This window comes from Molossus molossus, unplaced genomic scaffold (genome assembly GCF_014108415.1).
Source record: "Molossus molossus isolate mMolMol1 unplaced genomic scaffold, mMolMol1.p scaffold_m16_p_1, whole genome shotgun sequence".
Lineage (NCBI taxonomy): Eukaryota > Metazoa > Chordata > Mammalia > Chiroptera > Molossidae > Molossus > Molossus molossus.
Genome location: NW_023425344.1, coordinates 55,515,026 through 55,537,506, shown reverse-complemented (window position 1 = coordinate 55,537,506; position 22,481 = coordinate 55,515,026). Strand labels below are relative to the sequence as shown.

General features: G+C 43.2%; 2 pseudogenes; both read left to right on the top strand.

The window, feature by feature from the left end:
* The first annotated feature begins 7,492 nt into the window (after positions 1–7,492).
* LOC118626538 lies at positions 7,493–16,552 on the top strand (annotated as a pseudogene).
* A 37-nt stretch (positions 16,553–16,589) lies between these two features.
* On the top strand, positions 16,590–17,137 carry LOC118626481 (annotated as a pseudogene).
* The last annotated feature ends 5,344 nt before the right edge of the window (positions 17,138–22,481 follow it).

The following is a 22,481-nucleotide window of genomic DNA, read 5'->3' as shown; positions in this document are numbered from 1 at the left end:
ACCAGTGGGGCTCATTTGGTTACTTCTTGTATATGCCCTGGCAAGGGATAGAACCCACAACCTTGGCATATCAGGATGATGCTCTAACCAACTGAGCTACCCAGCCAGGGCCCATGCACTATTTTAGATGCTTTATATATACTACCTCATTTAATTTCATAATCAACCTTAAAATAGCTTTCACTATTACCCCCATTTTATAGGTGAGGAAAATGAGGCACATAAAGGTTAAATATTTTGCCCCAAGTCACACAGCAAGTGTCAGATTTAGGATTTCAAACCCAGCCTGCTCTAGCAACCTCTGTGCACTGCTGTTTCCGTGGTGCACAGTTGGTGTCAGATGAATAAAGGCTGAATGACCAAGGCATCATGGCTGTGTACACATACGTGTTTGTTCACATGAATAAAAACGCTGTTACCTGTGCTTGCAGCGCCTCGGCATGGCCCCGTGTGTGAGTCTGCTGGTCTTTCTCCACGGAGTCCTTACCCTTCAGATGGTGAGTAATGTGGCGCCGCCCCACTTCTTGCCCTGGCGGGGCTTCTAGCCTGACCTAGAGGATCAGAGTCACATGCTGCTGGGTCTACAGGGCACCCAGATTTCTGATACCCTGGGGATAAGATGAACTGTGTCAAGTGCCCCTCCTCCCGATTCTTACACCCTTTAATTTTTATTTTTTTAATTAATTTATTTTTGTTACAGATGTTTCTCCTTTCCCCCCCATCGACACCCTCTTCTCGATGCCCTCCCCCCCCGTCCCCAGCATTGTTGTCCATGTCCATGGTTATGCACACATGCATATAAGTTCTGTGGTTTATCTCTTCCCTCCCCCACACCCCACCCCCTCTTCTGAGGTTTGTCAGTCTGTACCCTACTTCTCTGTCTCTGGGTCTATTTTGTTCATCAGTTTGTTTTGTTCATTATATTCCACAAATAAGTGAGATCATGTGATATTTGTCTTTCTCTGATTGGCTTATTTCACTTAGGATAATATTCTCCAGGTCCTTCGATGTTGTCTGAAAGGATGAGAGATCTTTCTTTCTTACAGCTGCATAGTACTCCATTGTGTGTATGTACCACAGCTTTTTTGTCCACTCATCTACTGATGGACAGTTGGGCTGTTTCCAGATCTTAGCTATTGTAAATAGTGCTGCTATGAACATAGGGGTACATATATTCTTTCTGATTGGTGTTTCAGGCTTCTTAGGATATATTCCTAGAATTGGGATCACTTGGTCAAATGACAGTTCAATTTTTAACTTTTTGAGGTAACCATATTATTTTCCACAGTGGCTGCTTTATACCCTTTTATATCCATTACTTCTTTCAAGAAAAGATCTAGCCCTGGCCCGTTTGCTCAGTGGTTAGAGCATCAGCCCACGGACCAAAGAGTCACAGGTTCGATTCTGGTCAAGGGTATGTACCTCGGTTGCAGTTGGTCCCTCGCCTTTGTCAGGGTCATGAGGGAGGCAGCCAGTCGATGTGTCCCTCTCATGTCCATGTTTCTCTCTCTCTCCCTCCCTCCCACTCTATCTGAAGATAAAGATAAATAGAAAAATATCCTTGGGTGAGGATTTTCTAAAAAAAGAAAGGATCTAAATTCATTTTTGGTAAAATGAGGGTGACTAAAAGTTACTTAGGAGTCAGTAAAATTTCAGAAATATTTAATTTACTGACTCTACTTTTTCTTTTTTTTAACTTATCTTCATTGTTGAATGTGTTACAGATGTCCCTGTACTTCTTCTTAAGGCTGCGAGAGAGGAGGTCTAAATTGGGTAAAGGGAGGCCCTCATGCTCAAGAATCCGTCCACAACATACCCCACCTAGGAGAACATTTAGAGTTAAGTTTTTGTCCTCTGATGCAGAGAGAGAGCCCAAAGGCGCAGAGGGAGGCGGAGGAGAAGGATGGAGATCCGAGCATCTGTCTGCCTCACAGGCTTCAGCACGGTGCTGTCCTCTCGCCTGTAGTATCTCTTCTTTCCACCCTCCCTCAGAGCTGCCCTCCTCCTCTCCCAACAACCGTTCATACCTAGTCATCCCTGAGTGCAATGTGGATAGCACGTCCCCTCTCCCCACCTGCACCTCAACTCAGATCACCCCATGTATGTTCATGCACCTCCTGCAGTTCCGTGTGTCACTTCTGACTGTCCTGAGTAATTCATAGCATAGTTACTTGTTTGATGTGTGTCTTTCCTACCAGAACTTAGGTTCTCAAGGACAGGAATTCTGCCTTGTTCATTACTATGACCCCAGTGCCTGGTGCAAGGTAGGTGCTCAGTACATGGGTGAGGCATGAAGAATGAATGAGCTTCCCATTTGCGACGATGGTGTGCGAGGGACTCTGAGCAAGTGTGAACCCTCTTCCCGGGCCTGGCCTGCCTGCGGTGGAACCTCTCCCAGAAGCTGGCCTGTAAGGCAAGTTAGCAGAGCAGGAAGGGGGCTTCTTCTGAAACCAGAGCTGAGTGCAGGTCCTCACTGCATCACTCACTGGGTCTGTGTCACCTCGGGCAACCTCCAAGTCTCATGATTTATAAAATGAGTTGTGAGAATCAAATGTGTTAATAAACGTGAAAGTGCTTTGTGTCCTAGAAGGCACCTCATGAATGATACTGTTTTTTGGGGGGGGGGGTCTGAATGGCATAAATCAAGGCCCACTCAAAGGCTAAAGCTCCCAAGGTGGAATTTCAGGTACCTGGCAAGCAGGTAAGTAAGAACTGGGTGATAACAAAGGGTCTTTTCAAACCACACTGAATTGGCGGCCACTCACATATAAGGCCTGTCTCAAAGAAAACATCCTAAGAACAAAGACACCATAAGAATAAACTATAAAAGACTGCAATTCAGTGATGTTTTGGCTGGTGCATTTATGCCGGTATCTCTGTCTTTGTCTTTGACAATCTGAGAGGTCTGGAGAGAGAGACGGCAACGTGCACAAAGCTGATAGTAAGGTAATTAAATCCTGTACATAGATATGCAGACTATGTCTGGTGGGATGCGACTAATTATGGCCTATACGACAAGTTTTTCAATATTCGTAAATTCATTTTCACAGTCTATACCTGAGTATAAATGTGTGGTACTTTGAGTTTTCTTTTTAAACTGTTGCAATATTTTGTCAGTTCCCTTATTAATTAAGGAGTTAAATATAATCCTTGACACTTGTTCCTTTTATGTTTATATAGAAACATGATTATATTCTCCCTCGAAAAATATCCTTTAATGGCACAGAGTAAAATAAGACAGATCCCTCTATATTTTCTGATAGATGAAGAAATAAGGGGTAAGGGGTAGAACTGGATAGTTCAGCATTTGCTGTTTCATGGATTCGCTCACTGAACCCTCACTAGTGTCAGGTCTGGGCTCCACATTTCATTCCAGTGGTCATGGGAGGATAGAACAGGAAGTGCTTTGGGGACACCACACAGGGTTTCAAGGACACGGTGAGGACCGGGGTTATCTGACGTGCTCCACTCCCCTGTCTTCACCGCTACTGGAGTCATTGCACCCCTTTGAGAATCTATGTGGATCTTCCATCCACATGAACATTTTGCATAAAATTTCAATCAGACCCTCTAGAAGTCCATGGACTTCTAAAACCCAGGACTGCTGCCCTATGGAAAGGCCAACCACTGCCCGCTTCCCTACAGATGAAACGGGAAGAAATTCTGCTCAGGTCCACACCTCTCGCACCGTCCGGCTGACAGACCAGGCACTCTCTCCAGCCTCCAGCCCGCATTCTGAGGGGCCGCACAGGTCGGCTTCTTCGCTCTCTCTAAATGTCAAAAGTGAGGGAGGTTCGAGCGGCCTAGCAGGTAGAAATTCTGCAGGGGATGTTCCTCTTTCAGATCTGTGAGGAAGAAGGGAGGGAGGAAGAACAAGAGAGGCAGCTATGAGGAATGGAGCAGCCGTTGATTTCTCCTTCTTATGATGCTGGGATACCAGGGCGATGCCAATATAGTAAATGTTGATACCTCTCCCCACTCCTGGAATCCCAACAATCCAGAAACGATCTTTCCAGTTTCTTGTTCTTCACATGAAACACCGGCAGTATCTATATCTCTTGTCATTTATATGTAATGAGCATTTTATATTCATGGAGTAAAAGATAAAGTATTACCATATATACTACATACATGCCCTGTGCTATTTTCTTTCCTTTTTAAAATTATGACTCTTTAAAATGACATCCTATTCTGTTTCGATCTATGGCACCGAATATGAAGCATTTCTAGTACCGAGTTCTATATTTCCTCTAGGAAAAAGAGCTCTAGTAATTGTGTGTTGTCTACTTGTTTGTGGTTCTGCTTCATTTTCTTCTCCCCCTATGCACAGACATACTCTTTTCTGCTTTTAAATTGCTTCTAGCCACCACTACATTCTTAGAAAAACAGCATCTGAGGTCTTGATTGCCTGTGGTTGCACCTGCAACCCCTCAGTGAAAATGCAATCATAGCCTCATAGAATATTAGTGTTGGACGAACCTGGGAAGTAATATTTTCAATCTTTCTGCTACCAAGGACTCCTTTTTTTTTTTTTTTTGCCTTTTAGCTACAACCAACTCTCCCTCCTCAGAGGTTTAATGTTTTAAGAATCTTGTCTACCAACTGCATTTTGCATCTCTTATTTCATTCCTTTTCTTCATTCTTCATAATCAAATAATCTCTTACTGGACATGTTCAGTGAGGTTACTGGCACTGGTCTTTTTTTTTTTTTTTTTTTAATCCTCACCCGAGGACATTTTTCCATTTTTTTGTACAGATAGAGTGGGAGGGAGAGAGAGGAAGGGAGAGAGAGAGAGAAACATCGATGTGAAGGGACACATCGAGTGGCTGCCACCCGCACGACCAACCAGGGCCGGGGACAAACTGCAACCGAAGTACGTGCCCTTAGCGGGAACCGAACCCGGGTCTCTGCGGACCGCAGGCTGACGCTCTAACCGCTGAGCCAAACTGGCCAGGGCTGGCACTGGTCTTTAAGGGTTCATCAATTATGTCCCATAAGTCTGTCAATCCACAATCGGAGCTTCTGATTGTTAGGAAACCAAACACACAGACAATACACAACACAATGCCTCTTCCCCTCCTTCCCCCAAATGTCACAAACCAAAAGGTTCTCTGACTTTGAACTTCAGCTTAGGATCACTTACAACAGGGGCACATAGACTTAACCCTAAATGTCTTCTTGGGGCTGGCACAGGAGGGCAGCAGAGAGATGGAGTTTACCGAGGCCCTATGTAAAATGCAAATTGTGTTTTGTATGCTCCAGTTACCATAGCCTGGAAGTGTGCAACACGTACAGATATTTCCAAACAATTTTTAAAATGTCTAAACATCAGTGTGGATAAGAGTTTGTAATCTAGATAAATTATTTATGATCGCCTTATTTTCTAAGAGTGCAAAAACAGATGTTTCTATAGCTTACGTTGAAAGTATGAATGGAATATCCCAACCCTTGTTTCTGGAAAGGAAGCAAAAGACTGAAGGAAAACTGGGGTTCTAACACAACTTCATTCTTCTTTAACAGAAAGGGGCACTTGGCTTGTTGGACGAGAGCAGTGACAGCAGTCCTGGCCACAGAAAGAGCTACTACATATTGCAGCTGCTGGTAAGCCAATAGCATATTGCAGGCCCCAAAAAACAAAATGTTACCTTGGACCAGGGTTCCTCAACAGTGGCACTATTGCTTTTGGGGCTGGATAATTCTTTGTCGTTGGGTTGTCCTTTGCGTTGTAAGATATTTAACGGCATCCCTGCACTGTCCCCTACAGATACCCTTCCCACCATGTATGGCAACCAACACAGTCTCCAGACATTGACAAATGTCCCTGGGGGGGGCATTTTTCCTGGGTTAGAGCGCTTGCTTTAGGTAATTTACAAAATAAGTCCATATTTGAATTGTAGATACTTAGTACAGTGGTAATATTTGAGAGACAGGGAAAATTTGAGTGTGTTTGAATTCTACAAATTCTGTGTACTGAACCCAAATAGAAATGTTTTGGATTCAGTGCAAAAAAAATTTTTTTTTCATATGAACTACCTCTGTCATAACAGAAATATTCAGTGTTGCAATGAGTTTAGAAATTATAGAGTCAAAACCAACCACTTGAATTCTAATACTATCATGAAGAAAATCCTAAGACTAAGCACCCACCACCAACAAAACAATTAGTCATGTAGGGAATAATGACCGGGATGTCTGTGGGCTCCAACTCCTGCCTAAAAAGCTCAGTGGCTCCCTTAGCTCAGCCCACAGAACTTGGGCTCAAGAAAAGCTTTGACTGAACTCACATTGGCTGTGGCGCTTACTGTTCTAACAGGCACATGAGCTACGATGACAAGACGAATATACAAATACTAGGGCAAACCGATCGGTCCTGGGGTGTGAGTAATACGGCAAATTGTGTCAAAAAGATTTTTTGTTGAAAATGTCTGAGCATTGTGTCACATTGATAATAAAGGGGGAAAACAAAACAAAGGACAGAAGACATCTAGCCCATCTGAACTGTTTGGTCAAAGCACCAGCACGGAAAGGACTCGGGTGGTGGGTGGTGGTGACCAGGACACAGCAGGGTCTGAGGACACTTCAGGGTCCTTCCACTTGGCTACATCGATGTGGACCCATCCCCAGGCTCATTTCCCTGTGCTCTAAGTTTGCATCCGAGGGGACAGATGACATTCAAAATGTAGGCAAATGAGGCAAAAGCCAAAGCAGTCTCTTGGTTTAGACCAACTTCAACCACACCTACCCTGTTGCATGTCACCCCGGCCTTAGGACCTCCCTTATCTGACCTTCTGTAGGAGTTACATGTGCATGGAAACAACCCCGCCCCCTCCCTCAAGAGCCCCCCACCCCCAGGATCGTTCAGGCCACAACTCTGTCAAGTACACGGTGCCACCAGTGTGTTCCGGCCAGAAAGTGCTTTCTCTAACTTGGTCTCTGTCCTTCTCCTTGCAGCCAGTTCAAAGATTGAAAGGGAAGCCAGAGAATGCTTTAGACAGGAAGGCAGCCCACTTGCTAGCTCTGCGGACCTCCGGTGTTTGGGGCGGGCCAGACACCACTAGACCCACTGTCCACGCGCTGGTCAGCTTCCAGCTTCCACCAGTGCCGGCCCTTCCTAGAAGAAGCCCACCCACCATGACCCCTCCTCCTGTCCTCACACTGTCCACCCAGCCCGAGGTGGTGGAGATCCCTGGAGAGACCTCTGCACCAGGGAACCTGGGGACCTGCTTCGGCATGTCAGCCAGGTTGTCCCTGACACCCCAAGTTCTGACTACTCCAGGTCTCCCCACAAAGGGAGCACTTCACAGCACCAGCTCCCCCACCTCGCCCACAACTCAGGAGCCCCGGGGAGACGTGTAAGCTGAAGGGCTGAGTGCCCTCCTGGGAGGAGATCCAGACCACACCTGCCAGGCCCTGTCAACCAGCCCTGGTGATGCGTCCTGTGAGCCCGACTGTGTCTGTTACGGGATTCACCTCATCACCGACTCCCTAGGAATGAAACTCATCCATGAAGGAGCTTCACAGTCCCCGGAAAGTGATGTAGGCACATGCCCTACGACCTTGAGGCAATTTCTCGCTGCTACCTACAAATAAAGCAAACTTCTAAATCGTCTCTGAACTGTTTTAGGATTTTTTAAAAAGTCAATTTCAAGCAAAATTGGGAGGCCATGGGACTCTACCAACTGTCACTCTGTCCTGTCTTTATATTTTTTGCATTTTCTTCCTGTCCTAGGCATTGGAATCTTCTATTTCCAAATGGTCTGCCAAATCTGGACATATTCTGATGTTGACCATTTACGTATTTAATTCTTACAGTTCTTCAGACTATTGACATAATCCTGATGTCATTTATCGGCTTCTAATACTTGAGCTGTGGATTCCAGAGGGACAGAGAGAGTCCAGAATGAACCAAACAGAATAATTCTAAACTGGAACATTCTTTAAGTAAAGAGTTCAGAAAGGGACTATTTTAGCAGGAAAAATGTAAAATATACCAATTTTCTTCACAGTTAAATCAAACAGATTCTCCTCTAAGTGGACCTAACTGCATTGGTAAAGTGTCTTTAGAGAGTGAATTGGTAGAGATGATCCTGTAAGAGTGAGCAGATTAGACATGAAAACTAGAGCCAACTGGAGCAGATGACTGTCATTGAAAAGCTTCAGCAACTATTCAGTTTGATATGGAATGACTGACAGAGACTCACTCAGATTTTACTGGGGTCTTGTGTGTAGCAAACGAAATGAAGAACAAAGACTTCATTTCGACTCAAGGGGACGAAGTTAGCTGACAACAAAGGGATGTCAATGTACATGTGAAATGAACACTATTCTGCTTAGAGGAGGTTGAAAGGACAAAGCACATGACTGGATTGGAACCTGCCTGAGACCTGGTTGCACACATCTTAGCACGGGAAGAGAGAAGACCGATGCTTAGCACAGCACAGAAGAGGACCTGGTTATTAACGCTTAACATATGACCGGGCTGCATCTTGTGAGCTTAGAGCAGTGGTGTGCTAGCAGATGTTTAACAACAGGCTCCCTGGGGAACAAATCCTGGTTTGTAGTTTGCACCATGGCGTCACTAACCACGCAGCTGGGAAGGATGTGCAGAGCTCACCACTGCAGAGTGTTTCCTCCATTCAGACAGGCACATTGGGCACACACATCCTCAGAGGCACAGATAGTAAGACACAGCAAAATAATTAGAAAGTGATGTATTTAGAGTACTTATTACCTTTGTTTTCATTATAACTTATCTAACTGTAAGTTTATATAAATTAGGTTTTTATAATGGCCGCATTTACAAACTAGCCCACAAAATCCCTAAAAAATGAACAATCAGCTCCCGCACACCACTAGGCAGGGAAATGAAATCAGAAGAACAAAGAAGCAGACGCAGGAATCTTGCAGTATCAGAACGAGTATACTATTGTATTTCTAGGCATCGCCCAGAACATTAAGAAAAGTTGTAAGCTCTGCCGGTGTGGCTCAGTGGTTGAGAGTCGACCCACGCACCAAGAGGTCACCAGTTCGATTCCCGGTCAGGGCACATGCCCAGGTTGTGGGCCAAATCCCCAGTGAGGGGCCCTGGTTGGGTCGTGCGGGTGGTGGCCACTCGATATGTCCCTTTCACGTCGATATTTCTCTCTCTCTCTCTTCCTCCTACTCTATCTGAACAAAATATCAGAGAATGTCCTCAGGTGAGGATTAAAAAAAAAAAAATGCAAGTTAACTCATTTGCTTTACAGACTTGCTGACTTTCAATGGCAACTTGAGAGGAGAAAAGATTTTCAAAATCAAAGTTGAGGAGCTGGGGAAACAATGACTTTTACTTTTTTCTTACACTACTATCTTCTACTCTGAAAAAGAGGGTTAGTATTTGAAGGGGGTCAGAATGTGCCACCAAAATATGCCACTGTGGCATGAGGATTAATTTGAGTTGAAGGCAATTAAGAATCAACAGCTACTGCCCTGGCCGGTTTGGCTCAGCGGTTGGAGTGTCAGCCTGTGGTCCAGAGAGACCCGGGTTCGGTTCCCGCTAAGGGCACGTACCTCGGTTGCGGTTTGTCCCCGGCTCTGCTTGGGTCATGCCTGCAGGAGGCAGCCACTCGATGTGCCCCTTTCACATCGATGTTTCTCTCTCTCTCTCTCCCTCCTACTCTATCTGAAGAAAAAATGGAAAAATGTCCTCCAGTGAGGATAAAAACAAAAAAAATCAACAGCTACAGAAAGAGTCCTCTGCCTTCCCCTCACCTGCCCACAGGGGGGGCGCAAACGTCCTGGCTGTGTGGCGGTGCCCCGGAGCTGTGTCAGGAAGAGAAGAGCGCTCCCAGCACCAGAGACCGAGACTGACACTGAGAGGAGTTTGCAGACACAGACTTCACTAAAATCATCCTCATCTTCCCTTTGTTCTCCCACACATTTCTTAGTCACTTCTCCACACCTCATTGTCTTTTGAGCCCCAAGTCCCCTTTTTGTTAAGATGGTACATGAGCCCCAACTCCAGTCACTTTAAGTTTCACTTTTCCCTGAACTCCTGTGCACATAAAAAGTTAATAAATTTGTATTCCTTTCTTCCTGCTAATCTGTCTTTTGTCAGGTAAATTCACAGACCAGATTCACTAAATCTGCGAGTGAAAGTTGTTTTCCTTCTGGATGCATGAAGGGCAGGTAACTCAGTGGCTGTTCCCAGGGTGGCTAAAGGCGGTACTGCGCTGACCTGGGACAGACGCACAGCCCACTGCCAATCCCCATCCTTTTCCCGTGGCAGACATCACTCGCTGGGCACGACGCCATGTTCCACTGAGCGAAATGTAGTCACACGATCTCAACCCCATACGCGAAGTTGTCACTCAAGGTGAAACCTACTAGTCAATTCAGGCTGGGACAAGTCATCAAGAAGACCTTGAGTATATGAAGATCTACCAAAAAATAAAAATAACAACTGAAAAAAAATTTCATGTGGTTATAAGAAATCAGCTAATCTGCTTCTGCAGAAAATAATCAGCTGCTTCGAGTCAAACCTATGGCTGCAGGGCCTTCAAAACCAAAAGCTATTGCTGCACTAATTGAAAAAAAAACACACCTCATCTAATACCCAAAAACTTGGAAAAGATCATAATTGGTATTTCATCTCCATTAAAGGCAATTGGATGAGCAGGAGATTAATATAGTAGGCTTCTGCCCAACAGAAGACATTTATATTTCAAGGCTTTAAAAAAAATTACCGTCATTTAAATACAATCAATAGTAACTGGTGAGGCCAATGCAGTAATACAGGGGTGGGCTAAAGTAGGGTTACAGTTGTGAGTATATAAAATACACAGTTTATTCTTGTACTGTTATTTAATACTTATTGTATTATTTTCCATAGGAACAACTGTAAACTTACTTTTGCCCACCCCTATAAATGCTAAATAGATAAGCCTTCCCCAGCTGTAATTCCTTAGTAACAGATATAGAGTTCAGTGTGTAGATGTCTATAACACAGCAGTCTTCCAAGGTCATTCTGTATTCTGATATCCTTTTGAAAATGAGTGTAACTTGTTATTCATATGGACTTACTCTTCTCTCACAATTTGGTTATATTTTAATCTAATCGGTTTGGGCAATTTTAATTATAAGAAGTAGGAAGGATAGAAAATAGAGACCAAAGACCAAAACTTTCAAGGTTTTTAAAAATGTGGTGAATGATAAAGAATCAGATAAGCTGCAGGAGGACTCATTTGTTATATAATAGATAGTAGCAAAACTTGCAATGGGTCCATTTCCATTTAAGCGGGTCCCACAAATCACCTCTAAGAATGCTTTCAAACCAATTTTTTAAAGAATATAAGAAGAAGAAGAAATATATAAATTGTTATAGAGTAGTAGGCATTATCACACAAACATAAAATCAAACAAAAGAAAGAATGAAGAAAAAGTATGAGAGCTAATTCAGCAGAACTTTCACAAAATACTTAAAGAAAATGTATCTTTACCCAAATGGACATAAATAGAGTAAAGCAGTCAAACCAAAGATCTTTAGTTGCCCCAAGCTCTGTGCTTTAAGGGTTCATCATTCTAAATAAATTTTATATAAGTTAAATATAGGTCAGAAGGGCTTATAAAATGTTGCCACAGATCCTGCCACATCATTTGGAAATGTCTTCTCCAAAAAAATAGAAACTCTGGGAACAAATGGACCTAATACATACTATTTTAAGACGTCGGGCAGGACACACGGGCGCGGGCTCAGCGGCGTCCTGGCCCAGGGGGACGCCCTGACCCAGCGGGGCGCCCTGAGCCAGCCGGGTGCCCTGGCCCAGCGGGGTGCCCTGAGCCAGCGGGGCGCCCTGAGCCAGCCGGGTGCCCTGGCCCAGCGGGGCGCCCTGGCCCAGCGGGAAGGAAGCAGCGGCGCCCTGGCCCAGCGGGAAGGAAGCAGCAGCGCCCTGGCCCAGCGGGGCGCCCTGGCCCATTGGGGTGCCCTGGTCCAGCGGGGTGCCCTGACCCAGCGGGGCGCTCAGGCCCAGCGGGGTCCCGGGGCGCTCCGCCAGGTGCAGATGGAAGGCTCCGCGGGGCTGCGAGAGGAAAGCGCGGCGGCCGGGCTGGTCCCGCGCCGAGGGGGACGCCGCGCCGCGCGGAGGAGCCTCCGGGAGAAGCCCCCCTACAGGCGCGGCCATCCGATGTGGGTGAGGGTCCCGAGAAACCCATTTTCTCAGCCCCGAGTCCCTGGACTTCCAAAGGCGGGAGGCTTCGCCGGGTCGGGCGCACGCCACTTGAGCGAACACCCAGGACCCGTCTACGGACCTGGTGGGACGAAGCGGGGACACTCACCAGGTCCCCGCCTCCGCCTGGCGGGAACCAACCAGGGGCGGCGGCGAGGAGAGGGCCAGCAGTGGCTCTTGCCAGGACGGGCTTGGACCTTCGGATCTTCAGGACACAAACCGTAACATAAGGGCCGAGGCTCCCCAGTGGGCAGCGTGGACACTGGAGGCCCGTGGGGCATCCCCTTCAGCAACCCCGGCAGTCGGCTCCGTCGTGGTCTGGTCCGGTTTCCCGGTGCGGGTTTGGGCTCTGGGCGGAACAGTGCCTGCTCTTTGCGGGTGGTTGTGGCACAGTCAGTCCCTGCTGCGTGGTCCTCTATCCAGGGCAGCCGTGGCGCCACGGAGGATCCTGCCCAGTACTGCCCCAGCCATACTTGGGGCTGGGCCTGGAAAAGCTACTTCAGGGTTGTGGTAGCATTGCCTGAAGATAGAAGAAAAGGCCCTAAACCCTACGGTTTTAACAGGGGAATTGCTGGTATGTGCAGCTGTTGGAGTTTTTGTTGCTTGTTTTCTTTTTCGTTGTGGAGAAGTTTTCAATCGATAAGAAGCCGGCTTTATGTGGAAAGGGAAAAAGCTTGCTGCAGAACTGTCTACACTAATCAAAGAAAAATGTAAACCGCTTGAAAATTTTAGCCTTGTACAATAAGAGTGTGAAGACTTAGAGTCATTAAAGGAGTCCAGCTCTGAGAAGGGGCCAACAGAAGCTCAAAATTTGGAGGCAATCTGTGAAAAGCTGAGCAGTTCCAAATCTGAATTGAGGATGAAATACTCTTTCTAGAAAAAGAGTTAAAGGAAGAGAAATCTAAATATTCTTAACAAGATGAATTGATGGTGGATATTTAAAAAGGATACAGTCCTTAGGAAATGAATTAAAAAATCACTCAAATTACAAGTAGTTGGTTGTAGCTCAAAACAACCTTCAAACTATATTAAATGAATGAAGAATGACTTAAGATAGATATAAAAGATGCTTTGAGTGAAAATTCCCAACTTCAGGAAAGCCAGAAACAGCTTTTACAAGAAGCTAAAGAATGGAAAGAACAAGTGAGTGAACTTAATAAACAAAATAATGTTCGAAGACTCCAAATTATATGTAAAACAAATTATATGTGATAAAGAAAAACAGACCAAGTCTCTGACTCAACACTTGCTAAAGATGCAAGATTGGACTACTGTGCTTGGAGAAGATTTAACAGATGATAACTTGGACTTGGAAATGAAGAGTGATTCAGAGAATGGTGTGTTCTTAGATAATTAACCAAAAGGAGCTTTGAAGAAGCTGATTCATGCTGCTAACTTAAAGGCTTTTTAAAAAAACCTAGAAGGAGAAAGAAACCAAATATTCACTCAAGTAGCTGAAGTAGATAAAACAAAGGAAGAGTGTATTAAAAATCTCTAGACTGAACAAGCATCTTTGCAGTCAGAAAATGAACATCTTAAAAATATTCACACACAGCCTGGCTGGTGTGGCTCCGTGGTTGAGTGTCAACCCATGTACCAAGAGGTCACCAGTTCGATTCCTGGTCAGGGCACATACCCACTGTGGACTAAATCCCCAGTGGGGGGCATGCAGGAGGTGGCCAGTCGATGTTCTCTCTCATCAATGTTTCTCTCTCTTCCTGTCCCTTCCTCTCTCTTTAAAACCAATAAAGAAAAAAAGTTTTATTTTATTTTATTTTTTAATCAATTTTTGTTTTATCCTCACCAGAGGACATTTTTGCATTTATCTTCAGATAGAGCAGGAGGGAGAGAGGGAGGAAGAGAGAGAGAAACATTGATGTGAGAGAGGCACATCAAGTGACTGCCACTCACACGACCCCAAACGGGGCCGGGGACAAACTGCAACTGAGGTACATGCCTTTAGTGAGAACCAAACCCGAGACTCTCCAGTCCGCAGGCTGACGCTCCAACTGCAGAGCCAAACTGGCCAGGGCTTTAATACATTTTTATTAATTTATTTTTGTTACAGATGTTTCTCCTTTTTCTCCCCTAGACACCCTTCTCCCAGAAAAATGTTTTTTAAAAGCTTGAGCACGTATACACCAATAATGAACATCGAGAAAGGGAAAAAGAAAAAAATATCTGATTTACCATTGCAACAAAAAAAAATTAAGATACCTAGGAATAAATAATCAAGGAGGTAAAAGACCTTTTCTCAGAAAACTAAAGGATATTGAAAAAAGAAATAGAGGAAGATATAAAAAAAGTGGAAGCATATACCATGTTCATGGGTTGGAAGACTCAACATCATTAAAATGTCCATACTACCCAAAGCAATTTATAGATTCAATGCAATCCTTATTAAAATACCAATGGCAGCCCTGGCCGGTTTGGCTCAGCGGTTGGAGCGTCGGCCTGCGGTACAGAGAGGCCCGGGTTCGGTTCCCGCTAAGGGCACGTACCTCGGTTGCAGTTTGTCCCCGGCCCTGGTTGGTCGTGCGGGTGGTAGCCACTCGATGTGTCCCCTCACATCGATGTTTCTCTCTCTCTCTCTCTTCCTCTCTCTCCCTCCCGCTCTGTCTGAACAAAAAATGGAAAAATGTCCTCGGGTGAGGATAAAAAAAAAAAAAAAAATACCAATGGCATATTTCACAGATCTAGAATAAATACTCCAAAAGTTTACATGGAACCAAAAAAGACCCCAAATAGTTGCAGCAATCTTGAAAAAGAAGAACAAAGTTGGAAGGATCACAATACTGTATATCAAGTTATACTGCAAAGCCATCATAATCAAAACAGCTTGGTACTGGCACAAGAATAGGCATATAGATCAATGGAACCAAACAGAGAACCCAGAAATAGACCCAAGACATTATTCACAATTAATATTTGACAAAGGAGGCAAGAGCATACAATAAAGACAGTCTCTTCAATAAATGATGTTGGGAAAATTGGACAGATATGTGCAAAAAAATAAAACACCAAAAATGAGAATGAACTCAAAATGGATAAAATACTTAAATGTAAGTTGTGAAACCATAAAAAGCCTAGAAGAAAATATAGGCAGTAAAATCTTAGACATCACACATAGTAGAATTTTCACTGATACATCACCTAGGGCAAGAGAAACAAAGGAAAAAAAATAATAATTGAGACTATATCAAACTAAAAAGCTTTTGTATACCAAAACAAAAAACCCAGCATCAAAATGAATAGGGAATCCACTCTTTGGGAGAACATATTTGCCAATGATACATTGGATAAGGGGTTAATATCCAAAATATAGAAAGTACTCATACAGCTCAACAAAAGGAAGACAAACAATCCAATTTTAAAAAGGGCAGAGGACCTGAATAGACACTTCTCCAAATAGTACATACAAAAGGCCAAGAGACATATGGAAAAATGCTTAATGTCACTAATCATCAGAGAGATGCAAATTAAAACAACTATGAGGTATCACCTCACACCTGCCAGAATGCCTGCCATCAACAAATCATCAAACAACAAGTGTTGGCGAGGGTGTGGAGAAAAGGGGACTCTAGTGCACTGCTGGAGGGAATGCAGACTGGTGCAGCCACTATGGAAATCAATAAGGTGTTTCCTCAAAAAATTAAATATGGAATTGCTATTTGACCAAGTGATCCCACTTTTCGAAATATATCTTAAAAAGCCTGAAACACCAATCCAAACAAATATATGTGCTCCTATGTTCATAGCAATGCAATTTACAATAGCTAAGATCTGGAAACAGCCCAAGTGCCCATCAGTAGATGAGTGGATAAAAAAAGCTATGGTACATATACACAATGGAGTACTATGCAGCTGTAATAAAGAAAGATCTCTTACCCTTTGAGATGACCTGGAGGGACCTGGAGAGTATTATGCTGAATGAAACAAGCCAGTCAGAGAAAGACAAGTACCACGTGATCTTATTTCTTTATGGACTATAATGAACAAAATAAACTGAACATCAAAAGAGATCCAGAGACATGGAAGTAGGGAACAGACTGATAAACCTCAAAGGGAAGAATTGGGGTGGGAAGAGATAAACCAAAGAACTTATATGCATACATACATAACCAATGGACATAGACAATAGTGTGGGGAAGGGAGGAGGGGGTGCCGAGGAGGGGGTAAATGGGGGACATCTATAATATTTCAACAATAAAGATTTTATTAAAAAGGATAGGAGAGAAAAATATACCTAAAATGGAATAAAAGATAAATTGTATAGTTTGTTGTTATCAAGGATATTCTGAAATTCAAGTAAGTATACTGACAAACTCTTCCATAAATTAGCTTATGAGTTAAAAAAAATAAAAGCTTCAGCACAGACCTAAGTAATGGCTGAACTGTATCAAGAAAATGAAATGATATTTCACGGGAAATTAACAGTAAAAGAAATGACCAGTTAGAGAAACAGTAAACACTTTCTAAAGCAGATGAAAAGATCAGCAATGCAGTGGAAGAGCCTGAACCTATAGGAAATGAGCCAAAGATCTGGAAGAATTGGAGAGCGCCATTCATTCTTATCAAGATCCAGATTATTTCACATGAAAAAGAAGCACATGGTAATTGGTTGGCAGTCCAGACTGTTGAAGGAAACCTCAGTGATTTAAAGAAAGAAATTTCTCACCTTAGACAAAACTTAACTAAAATAGAGCTTACATTTGAATTTTTAGAACAAGATCTTTATGCATTTAATGTTTCAAATACAGCCTTAGACAGAGAGCGTTCCCCACAACCTTCATCTGAAATCAAAGAATCCCCTGCAACTTTGCTGGAGGGTCCACTAAGACTCTCATTGTTGCTTCCAGGGGGAGGAGGAAGAGGCTCAAGAGGCCCAGGCAATCCTCAGGACCATCAGATTACTAATGAAAGAGGAAAGTAGAGGTGAGTTCCCATCAGGCTTGATTCCACCTTCAAATGAGCCCACTACTGAATGAATATGCAGAACCACAACAAACTTGAATATTTTGCTTGTCTTCAAAAGTAATTTTTATTTCTCTCATCTTCAGTTTAAGTAACAGCTGTTACTTAAGTGATTATACTGATGCTCCAGTTGGAGCTTAATGGACTTACATTCTCAGGATAATATTTTGTAAATAAAGATGATTTAAATATGAAAAAATAAAAGAATTCAAGGAGTGCTTAAGTTTATCAAATGACATTTTAGTCTATAGAAAAAATTTTAACTCAGGAAAAATAAAGTTAGTGGATAGCAAACAAAAATGAACCACACCGATCTATATTGCTCCTTGGCTAAGATGGGAAATTACTTATTTTCATATAAATAAAAATTAAATATCTAATCAAAGAGAAATACTCATTATGACCAAAACAGATTTACCATGAACAAGCACTTGGTGGATAATGTAAGAAAAATTTTAGTCCATTAGCAATAATTGCACAAAATACCACATTAATTAGCGACTTATAAAGGGCATTCCTTTGAACATTTTAGAAGACAAGGCATTTTGAAGGAAACTTCTTTGCATAATTAATATTCGCTTTCAGTGACACATAAAACCAAGCAATTATAGGATCTTGGATTTTGCAGTGAAGACAAGAATAAAACATGGTTGCCCCCTGTCCTTTTCTTAAGGTCTCATCATTATAACCCCAGTTATGACTGGGAGAGGTCATCCCAGACCACTCTACACGATGACCTGTGAAGCATGGCCTTCTTGAAGGGATGCTATAATGCAACCCATTTCATGGAATGCAGGTTCTTATCATTTTTAGTTTCAGGCTTCAAAATTAATTACATAAGATTATTATTTGGTCTCTTCCTAATTCTGTTAAGATTGTAGTAACTCAAAGCAGATAAGAAGAGTTTTGAAACAATGGGACAGAAGTTCTCAGATTTTTAATTTGATTATGAACAAGTAAATATAATTCATATATCCAGTCAGTATTTATGAAACTTCCACTATATGCCAAGCATTGAGCTGGGCACTGGGAGTCAGTGATGGGCAAGACAATTGTCCTGCCCTCACAGCACTGAAATTCATTCTTGTAGGAACAGAGACACAAGCCAACGGGCACACAGAGATTAGTTTTATAAAGTGAATAAAGCAGTGTGATAGGATGGAGGCTGCTGAGGTATTGGGTGATAGGATTGTCCCCACATCTCTACTTCATTCCCCACCACCTTTATTCTGCTTTATTCCACTCTGCAGGATGAACTTTTTCTACCTCTCTGTCTCATATCTGGTGAAGATAGTTACTCCACAGTGCTCCAGTTAACATCTTTCTGATTTAAGAAGATGAAAAATGCCATGGCCAGTGTTGTGGGTTCTATTGCTGGTCAAGGGTACATACCTGAGTTGCAGGTTCAATCCCTGGCCCCGGTCTGGGTGCATGTCTCTCTCACATCAATTTCTCTCTCTCTCGCTCTTTCTCTCCCACCCTCCTTTTCTACCTCCTCCTTCCCTCCCTCCCTTTCACTCTCTCTAAAAATCAATGGAAAAAATATCCTCGAGTGAGAATCAATAACAACAAAAAAGAAGAAGCTGAAAACATTTTTTTCTGGAGGGAGAATTTGGCCCCATGTTGGATCAGGAGTGCAACCCCACCAACAATGGGCAAGGCAGAAACATTTAGAAAAGGAAAGATAAAGTTACAAAAAGTACAAGGGAACAGACTTCTCAAATTAAAACAAAAACAGAAAAAGCACATAAGTATTTTTATAAAAAGAAACTCAAATTACCAAGGTTGTATCAGTTACATTAGTCTGTTATGGTGGGAAGACAGTAACTCCCACATGATTATCAGTTTACAAAGGTTTTGATGTTCCCGTAGATATCAGCATTGAAAAAATCAGGGATAAATTGTTTTGGTTGGCGAGTTCGGGTTGACAGAAAATGCTCAAGGCTTTGCTATTTTGGAAGTCAGAACCAGTCAGGATGGCTCCAATCTTTGGTTTATCTCGAGGTGCAAAGTGCTCTGTCATCCTGGAAGCAGGGCCAACCGTCCGCTTTTGCTTCACAAGCTACAAAAATAGCAGCCAGAGCCCATTCACACCTGAAGGAGGCATTGAAACGGGTCGCTCTGAACTGGACAGACTTTCAAAAGAAAATGTTTACTGCTGCCTAGACATGCTAAACCTGATTAATCCTAATTACATGGCCAAAGACGTCGACACAGCAGATTCCTAAGTCTTCACACTTGACCAATACTGTATATAAAGCGCTTTCATGCCTATTTATGTAGTCAATCCTCAAAGCCCTGTGAGAAAAGAATACTAGTGAAACTTACTAAGCACTTCCTATAGGTGCCATCCAGTCATTGGTCATTTCCCCAGAGCCAGGCACTGTTCTAACACATTTACACACATTCGTTCATTCCATTCCCATAACATTCCTATGAACATAAGGTGTGCTTATCCCTATTTTACACGTATGACATTGAGGCACACAGGGGTTAAGTAATTTGCCCAAAGTCACACAGCTTGAAAGTGGTGTCGTTGGAATCTGATCCCAAGTAGTCCAGCTCCGAGTCCATGTCCTGCACAGCCTCTCTAGAAATGAGAGCTAGTCTATCAAATTTTACAGATGAAAAAAAATCAGTACTTCGAAATTAAGTGAATGCTCAATGTCACTAACAGAATGATAAACTGGGATTTTAAATAAATTCTTTTGACTTTGAGTCTGGTTTCTGTCAATAATAAAACAGCAGTAGTAATAGCAGTTAATTATATAGGGCTTATTACATGCCATGCACTGTTCTGAACACTTTACATACATTAGCTAATTTAATCCACAGCTCTGTGGCACACATATATTATTATTCCTATTTTACAGAGAAAATGGAGGCACAGAGGATAAATAACTTGCCCAGGGTCACACAGCTGGAAAACAGCAGAGTCCGGATTCAAACGCAGGCAGTCCGTCTCCAGAACCTAGACGGTTACTGTGAGCTGACACTGCATGGTCTACAGCCGTCGTCCTCAGCAGGATCAGGAGGGAGAAGAAAGGACACTAACATTTACTGGTCATACTTTTACACAGTGTGATAGATTGTATGATTGCTAAAACATTGATCGCCCCTCGCTCTCAAGCCTACGGAAGGATTACACTTTGCATTAGCTTGGTCATTGAAATGTGAATGGAGGTGATGTCATTTCTAAGCAGCCCTGATTAGCTGCTCCTTACAATTGAGAATCAAACCCACAATCCAGGTATGTGCCCTGACTGGGAATTGAACCCACAACCTTTTGGTGTACAGGAGAACAGTCCAACCAACTGAGCCACCTGGCCAAGGTTGGAGTTATTTGTTTTTATAGCATAACTCAGTCTGATTTATACACACACACACACACACACACACACACACACACAATATATAGGTGTGTATATATATATGTATATATATAAAAATTTATTTAATCTTCAGAAATACCCTGTAAGGTAGGTATAATTAGTTCCAGGAAGAAACTAAGATTTCACAGTTTCAGTAATCTGCTCAGTAGTATGGACTGAATATTTGTATTCCCACACACAAAATTTTTTTTTTATCCTCACCTGAGGACATTTTTCCATTTTTTTTTCAGGTAGAATGAGAGAGAGAGAGAGAGAGAGAGAGAGAGAGAGAGAGAGAGAGAGAGAGAGAGAGAGAAACATTGACGTGAAAGGGATACATCCAGTGGCTGCCACCCACACGACCAGCCAGGGCTGGGGACAAACTGCAACCGAGGTACGCGCCCTTAGCGGGAACCAAATCTCTTGGGACCGCAGGCGGATGCTCTAACCGCTGGGCCAAACTAGCCAGGGCAAAAGCAAGTGTTTTGACTTAGGTCTGCCTACTCTTTTATTTCAAGTATCCAATCTGTTTGCTCATCTATATTAAATGTATCTATAGGGTAAATAGGAAAACAAGCTGACATCAGTGCTGGCCAGCTGTGGAACATAACATTTATAATGAGCTCAGTCTGCAGTTGAGTCACTGCTAAAAAAAAAAAAATCAATGAGTTAAGAAGTTGTTTAGGAAGACACTGATGTCATGCATTTTTCACTAACCTTCAGACATTGGTAATTTTACAGGACTTTATTATACATGGCAGGCAATCACAAAAAATTAAGTTAAATGGATATTATTTGACGGACCTTAACATTCAAAACTTTTAGATACCATAGAAATGTGAATTTCATATAAACATGAAAATTGTATTAGAAAATGGGAAGATCGAGCTTGGTGCTTACATATCTGGTCCGTGATACAATGCATGTCTGACATGAAAGAGTCAGCTTGGAAGGAGGACGCTGACACCAACCGTTTTGTCACAGCAAACAGCTATGGAGACCCGAGAGAATGTTCTCTTTTATGCTGTGCCTGCCCAATATCCTTTCCATGCCAGACCCTGGCCTCTCTCTTTCCTTCTTCTTCTTTTTTTTTTTTTATCCTCACCCGAGGACATTTTTCCTTTTTTTTTTTTTTTGTTCAGGTAGAGTGGGAGGGAGAGAGAGGAACAGAGAGAGAGAGAAACATCAACATGAAGGGACACATTGAGTGGCTGCCACCCGCACGACCGACCAGGGCCGGGGACAAACTGCAACCGAGGTACATGCCCTTAGCGGGAACCGAACCCGGGTCTCTCTGGACCGCAGACCGATGCTCTAACCACTGAGCCAAACTGGCCAGGGCTCTTTCCTTCTTTTTAACAGAACTTTAATTTTGTTCAAGAAGCGCCCACCCCCACCTTGTCCCCCACCACACCCCAGGGATGAATTGCAATTAGTCAAGGCAATCACTGTGGTCTCATTTCCTTTGATGGAAATTGGTTTGCCAGGAAATGAGTCTGTAAGCCCATTCTGGCCAGGAGACAGGAAGCTACACATCGAGTTAAGGATTTGAATTGCAGTCCTGCTTCAAATGGCATTCTGCCCCATACTAGTACTCACAGGTGTTGATTAACTATTAAACTCATAAAATACAGTAGACTTTATTAATAGTTCATTGGTTAATCTTACAGAGGGATACAAGACAGGCATACAAAGTGTATAGTTTTGTCTATCACCAGGAGGCTCAGGGTCTACCCATGTATACCTGCTTCTTGCCCCCATGACCCACCCAGGTCAGGTACAGGTGCCACAGAAGAGCGGGGTGCACACATTCACTTGATGGGATTCTCACCAGAGTCTGTCTGGGGGCCAGCTTACTGCACTCTCTTGGCGCGGGTGCAGTTCCACAGATGGAGGATTTCACAGCAGACAAAGCAGTCAGCTTCCAGCACA